Here is a 10802-nt window from a genome sequence, read left to right as displayed (position 1 = left end):
AGGGTCCATGAAACAAAAAAAAAGGTTAAGGACCCCCACTTTAGGTCTTGAGCTATCCATCTATTATTCCTTGCCATTACAGCATAACTATGCTGCCTCCTTTTCAAATCATATATATATATATATATATATATATATATATATATACACACATACACGCATGTATATACATGCACATATATGTCAAAGGTCATATACTAAGTTTATTGCAAAAAGCCCCTCAATCTCAGCATTTGCCATATCGACAGGATTTCTGGTAGTGCCACTAAACTTCTGGGGCTTGCAGCACCAAGAGTCAGCCACAAGCAGAGTTCGGTCATATTGAATAAGGATGACTTTTATTTCCTTCTTGGAGGCCTCATCCACATATTTCTGGTAATAGGCCACCAGGGCTTTGCAGATGGACTGTGGGATAGCATAAATCTGGGCAACATGGCCTCCTTTCACACAGACCCAGATATCTATTCCAGCAAAAGCTTCCTTGCCTAGTAGGAAGACAGGCTCCAGCAGCTTGTACTGCAGGGTGTGAGGCTCAATCCTCTCCAGTCGTTAATCATTTACCTTGCTCAGCCCATTGCCTCTTTGCAGTGGGCCACAGCTGTGGCAGTTTTCTTTTGCCCTAAGACCTGGATGGACTGGAGTGGCCCCTTGGATGGCATGCTGCTGGCAGGCGGGGCAGGCCTGGAACCAGGCTGGAGAAGAGGAGGCAAGGAAGGGGCAGTTGGGGAAGGGAGGGCTGTTTTCCAGCCAAATCATATATTTTTGAATAATATCTTTCACACCACTTCTTAAACACAAACCATTATTGGTAGCACTCCACAATCTCCCATCATGGATGTTGTTATCGACCTTAGTTACCTTTAATTTTGATTCTTTAGAGACTGTGTTGTTCCATGATTCATAGCCTCATAGCGTCCTGGAAGACTGTTGGTGTTAAGATGAATTGTTTCAAGGTGAAGCTCAGGATCATTGAAAGCACTGAGCAGTTTCCCAAATAATAAATAGCTAGGTAACATTTAGGTAGCCCCTTAAGGTTTGTAAGTGATACACAAATATTATCTTGCTTTATTCTCACCACAACCCTGAGAGGTAGATGCTATTTGTCACCTCCTCTTTTACACTGAAGGTTAAGTGATCTGCACAAGGCCACATAGCTAGTAAGTGTCTGAGGCTGGATTTTAATTCACTTCTCCCTAACTCCAAGTACAATGCTCTATTCACTGTGCCTCCTAGCTGCCTATATGCTCTTTCCCTTTTATTTAATTACAGTCAATGGATTCTTACTTACTTAAGTTTATTAAACCTCTGCAGTGACTATTCAAGATGTGTGTAGTTATAAACTACTTCAACGGACTATGTATTCAAATATATGCTACATTACAGACCTTAGGCATTTTAAATTCTTTTGTTTTTTCCTAAATGTATGATTAAACCTATTTCTTATGAGTGGTAGTGAATCTCATTGAGAAAACCTTGCAGTATTTGGGACTTGATGAAATCATCAAAATGTTATCACCAAAAGGATAATATAAAAGATTTTACCATCTGTGGGAAATCTCTGCTCAATTTGGACTCCGCAGAAGACATCTTCTTTTATAGTGACAAATACCTTCAATGAAGATGAATCTCCCATGCTTTTCTTTATTTGATATGGATAATCAGAAAACGTAACTCACTCAGTGGTTTTATCTGTTAAAAATTTTTGTATTTGCTTTTTTGGGGGAGGTTTGGAAGGGGGAAGGCAAGGCAATGGGGTTAAGTGACTTGCCCAAGGTCACACAGCTAGTAAGTGTGTCAAGTGTCTGAGGTCAGATTTGAACTCAGGTCCTCCTGACTCCAGAGCTGGTGCTCTACTCACTGAGCCACCAAGCTGCCACAAGAAATTTTGTATTTTCTTAATATAGTTTGTGGAAGAAAACTTCCACAAATTACACTGTGCCTTTTAGCTAAAGTGTCTGTCAGAGCCATCTTCATTATTTGATAAGCAGTTTGCTTGGAGAAATTCTGGCCAACAAGGTTCTTTCTATTCCTCTAAAAACCCACATACTAAAGCAATTTCCACTTACTTTTTGAATTCTAATGGTGAAACAAAAGACAAAAAAATACTACAACAAGAAAGGGACAAAAGGACACACTTTTAAGTCATAGTTTTGTAGTGGGAATTAAAGAGAACAATGGTAGAATATATTCTTAACAAGACCTGTTCTATGGTCCTGACCTCTCAGGGATTAAGGATATTCTGCAGTTCTTTTCTGGTCAGTGAGTAAAGAGAGAGAGAGACAGGGGACATCAAGGATACTAACTTTGATTTAATTGATTTCTAATTAACTTTAATTTAATTTGATTTTAACTAATTCTTAATTTTTGTACCACAAGCCCTATGTAGGCTTTTACATTTTGGAAGAGTGCCTTTGAGGCTGGGATTTGTCCTACCTAGAAACTGTTTTGTTTTAAATGAAAAAATAAACTGTGGAGGCAGTGTGGTATAGTGGATAGTAAGTTGGCCTTAGAGCCAGGATGATCTGGGTTCAAGTCCCAAGTCTGATAAATACTAGCTGTAATATCCTAGGGAAGCCACTTAAAACTCTCAGGGTTCTAGGTATTTATCTAAGAATATGAGTTACAGAGAAGGTACTGCTCTGTATTGGCAGATTGAATTTCCTCATCTCGGATTTCTTCATGTCAATGAAATCATGGGTCTAGTGGAAAATCTGGAAAATCAAGCAATAAACTCAATGCCATCTTCTATCCTCTATACTTTTCAGGTACTTGTGTGACTTTAGAGATGTGGTTGGCTATACAAAATACTTTTGTAGAATCTTCACTTTTCCTTTCCCATATTTTCATCAAGAATATCCTTAATATAAACAGATCATTCTCGCAGAAGTTTTATAGAAAGGAGAAGGTAGTCATAATGTTAAGCTGTTATCAATATCTTTTCAGTGGGATTATAGATTGACAGCCTGTTGGCAGTGACCTACACACCAGAAGTCATCTATTGTAACCCTTCATTTTAAAGAGAAGGAAAATGGAGAAAAAGGGAAATCAAGTGACTTATCAAAGGTCACATAGGTAATCAGTGCAAGAGGCAGAATTTGAACCCAGATCCTCTTACTCCAGGCAGCCAGATAGTACAGAGAATAGAGTGCTGAGCCTGGAATCAGGAAGATTCATTTTAGTGAGTTCAAATCTGACCTCATCATATGAAATGCCAGGCTGAATGGATCAAAAGACAGAATTAAGACTGACAGGAGAAATATCAGCAGTCTCAGATATGCCGATGACATCATTCTCATGGTTGAAAGTGATGAGGGTGAAAGACGAGAGTGTTGAAGCTGGCTTGAATCTTAACATAAAAAAAAACTAAGATCTTCGCAACTGGCCCCATAATCTCCTAGCAAAAATAGGGAGAAGAAATGGAAACAGTGTCAGATTTTATATTCTCGGGCTGCAGCTACCAAATTAAAAGATGTTTGCTCCCTGAAAGGAAAGCTATGACACATCTGGACAATATACTAAAAAGCAGAGATGTCGTCTTGCTGACAAAGGTCCATATAGTCAAAGTTATGGTTTTTCCAGTAGCAATGCATAGCTGTGAGAGTTGGACTATAAGGAAAACTGAGTGCCGCAGGATCAATACTTTTGAATTATGGTTCTAGGGAAGACTTTTGAGAGTCCTTTGGACAGCAAGGAGATTAAATGAGTTAATACACTAGAAGGTCAGTTCTGAAGCTGAAACAATATTCTGGCAACATAATTAGAAGACAGTACTCATTGGAAAAGACCCTGATGTTGGGAAAGATTGAAAGCAAAAGGAAAAGAGGATGGCATAGAAGGAGATGGGTAGAGAGTGTCGTGGAAGCAATGGGCATGACCTTGGACAGTCTTTGGGAGATAGTGGAGTACAGAAGGGCCTGGCATGCTATAGTCAATGGGATCATGAGTCAGACACGACTGAATGATTTGAATGATAGCCTACATTGATAGCTATCATATAATCTATTTTCCCTGATTTATCATCACTGGCTTTAGGTCAGGTTGGAGATATTCTAAATGCTTTTTGAATCTTCTTACTTTTATCCTCCCCTCTCCCCAGTTTGGTCTGATTTTCACCTTTGCTCTATTCAGCAGTCTAACTACATAGATAGATGGTTCAAGATTGATTCCCAAATTGATAATCAGTTGTTTATTCTTTGTTAAGACAGTTGATTTCATTTTTTATACTATTATTTGATGCTTGTCATGTTTAAAATCTTCCAACTTTCTTCTTAAAGAAATAATCCATGATCAAAGGGTAGGAGGCTTCTAAGTAGTCTATAGAAGTCGTTGGCCCCTTTCATTTCTTAATCTCAAGCCACATTCTCCAATTTTATTTTTGCCATCTTCTTGTGTCCACATCTACATTACAGTCACTGTGGTTCAATGAATTACTGGTTTGGTTCAGATGACTTATCAATTTTTGGTAGAATTTATGGGGTTTTTTCCTATGTAACAAATAATAGCAGATATGTTGAAAATATTTCCATAGGGGTATTTTTCTTCATGCTTTCCATGAGCAGACAAAAACCATAACAAAATAAAACAGCCAAGTATCACATGAAATGATGTTTCTTGCTACTTTTCAGTGTACGATGAAACCACTTTTGCAATGTATTATTTACTTCTCCAAAGAGTACCTGTGAGCCATATTTCTTTTTACCTGTAAAATTGTTATGTAGTCTAGTCTCATTTATACTGAGAATGCCAATATTGAGTTATTCTAGTAAAATATCAACCCATTGGCCATTTAAAGTACTAATTGGTAAATTAGTATGTATAGATAGTCTCAACACTGGGTGGTTCTTAACACCCGTCCCTTTTCCCACTATCCTGCCACTGTTACCGGAGAAGTAAAAGGGGGACACTCAGGAGTGAGCACCATTCTGAATTTCTCTTTGTTTCATGGGGTTGCCACTTCCCAAGAACTCATAACACACTGGCTGATCTACTACATTTATCAGTTCTTTCTTTGGATGCAGAGCATCTTCCTTCATAGGTCCTTTGTAGTTAATTTGGGTATTTATAATAGTCAAAATGACTCATTTGCTCAAAGTTGTTCTCAAAATAATATTGCTGTTACTGCATGCAATGTTCTCTTGGTTCTGCTCATTTTGCTCTTCATTATTTCTTGCCAATCTATCCATGTTCTCCTAAGATCATCAAGCTCACCATTTCTTATAGCACAGTAGTATTCCATCACAATTATACACCACAGCTTGTTCAGCCATTCCCCAATTGACAGGCATCCCGGCAATTTCCACCTCTTTGCCACCACAAAGAGAACTCCTGCAAATATTTTAGAACATATAGGTTCTTTTCCTTTTACCCTAATCATTTTTGGAAATAGACCTAGTAGCGGTGTTGCTGGGTCAAAGGATATACAGTGGTGGGAAACCTGTAGCCTCAAGGCCACATTTGGCCTTTTAGGTAATTAGGTGTGGCCTTTTGACTGAATCCAAATTTCACAGAATAAATCCTTTTATGAAGGGGATTTTTTTCTGTGAAGTGTGGATTCAACATTAAACTGCATACTAAGCAGTTTAATAACTCTTTGGGCATAATTCCAGATTGTTCTTCAAAATGGTCGGATCAGTTCACAATTCCACTAGCAATGAATTAGTGTCCCAATTTTCCCACAAGCTCTCCAATATTTGTCACTTTCCCCTTCAATAATTTTAACCAATCTGCTAGGTATAAAATGATATCCCAAGGTTGTTTTTACTTGCATTTTCCAAAGAATAATGATTTGAAACATTTTTTCATGACTATAAATTGTTTTGATTTCTTCATCTGAAAACTGCCTGTCAATATCCTTTGACCTATTATCAGTTAAGAAATGACTAATTCTTATAGATTTTATAAAGTTGTTTATATATTCGAGATATATGACCTTTATCTGAGTAACTGCCTGTAAAAAATTTTCCCCCAATTTTCTGCTCTCCTTCTGATCTTGGCTAAATTTGTTTTATTTGTACAAAACCTTTTAAATTCAATGTAATCAAAATTATCAACTTTATTTCTTACTCTATTCTATCACTTGTTTGTTCATAAATTGTTCACCTATGTTTGATAAGTAATATTTCCATGTTTTTCAAATTTTCTTGTAATATCTCTATATCTAGGTCATGCATCCATATATATATGTATATATATATATATGTGTGTATATATCCATTTACATGTAGATCTTGAAGTTATTGAAAGAGAAATGATAATTAAACCCATGACAACTGTTGAGGTCACCAAGAAACACAAAGGAAAAGGGTAGAGAAAAAAAAAGAGGACCGAGAATGAAGCTTTGTGGTACACCCATAGTTAGGGGGCCTGATATGGATGATAAGCCCACAAAGAAGACTAAGAATGAGGAGTCAGACAGGTAAAAAGAGAACCAGCAGAGAGGACTGTCACAGAACCTTAAATTTGAAGCCTTTCCATTATATTTCATCTCTCCTTTATACACTGTCTTCCCTTGTTAGAATGTGGGCTTCTTGTGGGCAAGGACAGTCTTGTTTGCTTTAAATCTGTGTCCCCAGGGCTTAGCACAGTGCCTGCCACCATAGTAAGTCCTAACTAGACAAATACTTTATCTCTCTATACATTATGACCTCCATGTGCTTGTACTCCACTGTCGCAGTCCTCAAGAACTCAGCATAAACCTCTGTGCCACAATGAGGCAATGGAGTAGGACATTGGTGCAGCAACATTGTGAGGTCTGGCAAGAAAGGAAAATCCTGAGAGTTAAGAACTAGTCCATAATTTAATTGTCATTCCACTCCAATAAGAAACCTCATACCAAATTGAAGGTTTGTCTATGCATGGCTCAAACTGCACACAATTTTATTTATTGTAAGTTCTTTGTGTAATAGTACTCGGTTACATTCTTTTGTATACCACTAGAATAATGCTGTTCATATAATTCAATACTTCAAAAGCTCCAGGATTGCATCAGGCTGAGGACTTGCTCTACAATACAGATAGAAACCCTCATGTCTTGTCAGATGGTCTTCAGGAGTTGCTGTAGCTATCCTTCTGATGATGAACTCACTAAACGTTGTTAGGTCAGTCCTTTAACAGCAGACACAAAGTCAGACTGTCAGCAAGTTCAGCTGAAACCTTCCTACCTTGATGGTACTTTCCAGAATTTATGCTTTGTTGGCAAGGCTTGGAGAACTCAACAATTTGCTTCACATTATTGTGAGACACGTGAATAGGGTTTTCATTAAAGGCAAACAGAAAGTACATAATAAAGACTGAATAGAATTGAACTTGATCCATAAATCCTACCTTTCATTTTGAAATCTACTCACAAATACCACACCAATGGTGTGAAGACTATCGCATATCCATCAGTTAATTAATAAACATTTATAAAAGGCCAACTACATTCCAGGCACTGTGTTAGACACTGGGGATACAACAAACACAAAGAATGAATAATCCATATTCTCACTACATTCAAATGTAATGTAAGTGGGACGAACCTAGGAACATGCAGAAAACTTAAATGCAGGAACCCGAAAAGCAAATGAGTATTTTTTTTCCTTTTAACCATATAAAACATCTTTTGCATTATCAGACTATTAAGACTCCCGTGAGATGGCACAGATGAAACGGGAGGTCCTACTTAATACATAGTGGGACCCTCTGCTACCTGTTCATTAATGGTGTGTTTTGGGTAATTGTGAATATAAATTTATGGCATAAGCCCCATTCTAATGCACACTTTAAAATATTATATATTTATGTATTTTTAGTTTTCAACAATCACTTTAATAAGATTCTGAGTTCTAAATTTCTTTCCCCTCCCTCACATCTCCCTTCCCCAAGATGGCATGCAATCTGATATAGGCTATACATGTATGATCATATTAAACATATTTCCACATTAGTCATGTTGTAAAGAAGAATCAGAACCAAAGGGAAAAACCAGGAGAAAGGGAAAATAAAAGAGAAAATAGTATGCTTCAATCTGCATTCAGACTCCATAGTTGAATGTGAATAGCATTTTCCATCATGAGTCTTTTGGAATTGTCTTAGATTGTCATATTGCTGAGAAGAGCTCAGTCTATCAAAGTCATCGCACAACGTTGCTGTTACTGTGTACAATGTTCTCCTGGTTCTGCCTATTTCACTCAGTCTAATGCACACTTTACTGAGAAACCACAGAAGAACCTTAAATTAAACACTTAAGTATTTGATTGAGATAGAATTACAAGATAAATAACAAAGGGAAATCCAGTAGTAGAATCATTCTCAATTGAGGAATGACTGAACAAGTTATAACACATGATTATGATGGAATACTATTGTGCAGTAAGAAATGATGAAGGGGATGGTTTCAGAAAAACCTGGGAAGACATATGAACAGATGCAAGGTGAAGGGAGTAGAACCAGAACAACGTACATAGTAATAGCCATAGTGTTAATGATGATGAACTGTAAAACTTAGCAACTCTGGTCAATACAATGATCTACAACAATTTCAAAGTAGTCAGGATGAAAAATGCCATCCACCTCCAGATAGAGAACTAATGGACTCGGCGACTTCATATGTATAATGAGTATTGTATTTCTTGCCTTCTCTATGAGTGGGTGGGAGGTAAAGGGAGGGAGAAAAATTGAAATGAAAATTTATTTTAAATGAAAATGTTAAAAAAGTAAATTTTGAGGAGATGCTTCCATCATACAGATTTAAATTTTGAGGAGGTGCTTCCATCATAGAAAAATTGAAACAAAAATTTATTTTAAATGAAAATGTTAAAAAAGTAAATTTTGAGGAGGTGCTCCATGCTAGAGAAACATTAGATGTGTTGATTATACTACCTCACTTTTGATAAAGTTATGTAATCTGGACTTTCTAAACAAATTTTAAAGAAAATGTTCATTCACCAGTCCCACGTCTGATAATGTAAGTAAAAGTCCCCAGAGATAGGGAGTATGATGGGTGTGTGTGTGTGTGTTGGGGGAGGGGGAGGGGGAGGGGCTTAGAGACATTGAGAACTACTGAAGGAGGAAGGCTTGCTCCTAAAATCATAAGAAAAGTACCAGAAAACTTCAGGGGACTGTCGGGGGGAAGGGAGTGAGATGAGAAAAACTCAAGAAAGCAGCAAGACTGAATTTTGCCTGAACTAGACCTTTTTTTTGGACAATGTATATTCACCTTAAATGGAGTCATTTGTGAATCTTCATTATGCCAAGTCTCCTTGCTCCTGTCTCCTGATTCCTCAGGGCTATGTAGACCCACTTTTTGATTTCTGGAATCTCAAGAGAACTTGGATTTTCCAGGATGCCAAAAATAAAGGGGAGGTTTCAATCATAATAATATCTTGTCTGTCTGTCTTTCTCTCTTCTCACCTCTGTGCTTTCTCTTCTCTGTCTCTGTCTCTGTCTCTGTCTCTCTCTCTCTCTCTCTCTCTCTCTCTCTCTGTGTGTGTGTGTGTGTGTGTGTCTGTCTCTCTCTCCTGTCTCTCTGTCTCTGTCTCTCTCTCTCCAGCAATTGGAAAGAACCCGAGATCCTACCCAACCACTTTTATTATCTATAATGCTACATGGCTTATAAAAGTTTGGTTAAAGTATTAGAACTGATGCCCTATCTTCTTTATCCATTTCCTGCTGCAATGAGCCAAATTAACTAGTAATAGTCTTATACACAGTGGCATAAGATCCTTGATAAGGTGTCGAGTGCAGGAGATCTGAACTGTTCTTGTCTTATGAAACCTGGCCTGTCTTTTGACAGCCAGAGTAGAAGCTTCTATCGTATAGCTTTTGAGACCTCAAAGGGTGATGGCTGCTTGCCTCTGGGAAAGAACGGCAAATGTCTACACTGATTAATAGTTGCTAAATTGAAGTGATCACAATTTAATCCCAGCCAAGAGACATATTTCTGTGTAGCAGCAATAAAGCAAGACAAAATTCCCATAACCTACACAAAACACAGAAATCATTACTAAAGAAATTCGTCGTCATCATGCCAGACACTAAATGAATTATTTCCTTTATTCCCTGTCTCACCACAGTTTCCTCCCACTTGGTCACACATGGTAAGCATTCATCTAACCTCAACTATAGTCCCTCTAGCCTTATCAGTAAATCTGTACTCCCTATCATTCCGGTATGCTAGGCTGCATATTTCCAATGTAAAAAGACTGACATCATTATTTTTTAAATTAGCTAGCTGCTCAGAGTTTCCTTTTTTTTTTTCTTTTTTTCCTGAGAAATTCATTGAATTTGGTATATTAGTGAATCCTGGAATTCTGAGCCCCAGAATATCCATAACCTACTTGTCATTTTCAAGTTCATGTAATTTCTGTAACATTCAGGGAGCCCTTAGAATGTTGGCTAGTAGGACAACATATCCAAAGATCTGCTGGGTTCTTTGGGAACTAAATCCACTTTAGTAGGATCCAAGATGAAAACTTTAGGCCACATTCCATTGTACAAAGAATAGTGTCATAGTGAGGCACCAGTGTACATGGATATTCTAGGAATTTTTAAACTATTATTTTATTTAAAATATTGTACATTCTTAATTTTAAGATATCTGGTTTAAAGGACATGGAGAAAGTTTTCAGAAATTGAGTAGAGAGAAAAAAATGAGAATTTGAACTTTCCACAAATTAGGCTTTAATATTTGAGAGTTAATTGAAAATGAATTAATTCTCTAAATTTACCTGTTTTGACTAATTAAAGATTAAACTTTAAGAAACTCATCAAATCTACCAACTTACTGAACCCCCAGAACCTACCTTCAGTGTGAGTGAACA

The 10802-nt window shown here is 37.3% G+C and overlaps 1 pseudogene; it reads right to left on the bottom strand.

The window, feature by feature from the left end:
• Positions 1-203: 203 nt before the first annotated feature.
• On the bottom strand, positions 204-659 carry LOC118853318 (annotated as a pseudogene).
• Positions 660-10802: the final 10143 nt, after the last annotated feature.

This window comes from Trichosurus vulpecula, chromosome 6 (genome assembly GCF_011100635.1).
Source record: "Trichosurus vulpecula isolate mTriVul1 chromosome 6, mTriVul1.pri, whole genome shotgun sequence".
Classification (NCBI taxonomy): Eukaryota; Metazoa; Chordata; class Mammalia; order Diprotodontia; family Phalangeridae; genus Trichosurus; species Trichosurus vulpecula.
Note: the sequence above shows the minus strand (reverse complement) of the source record. Positions and strands in the feature narration are given on the sequence as shown.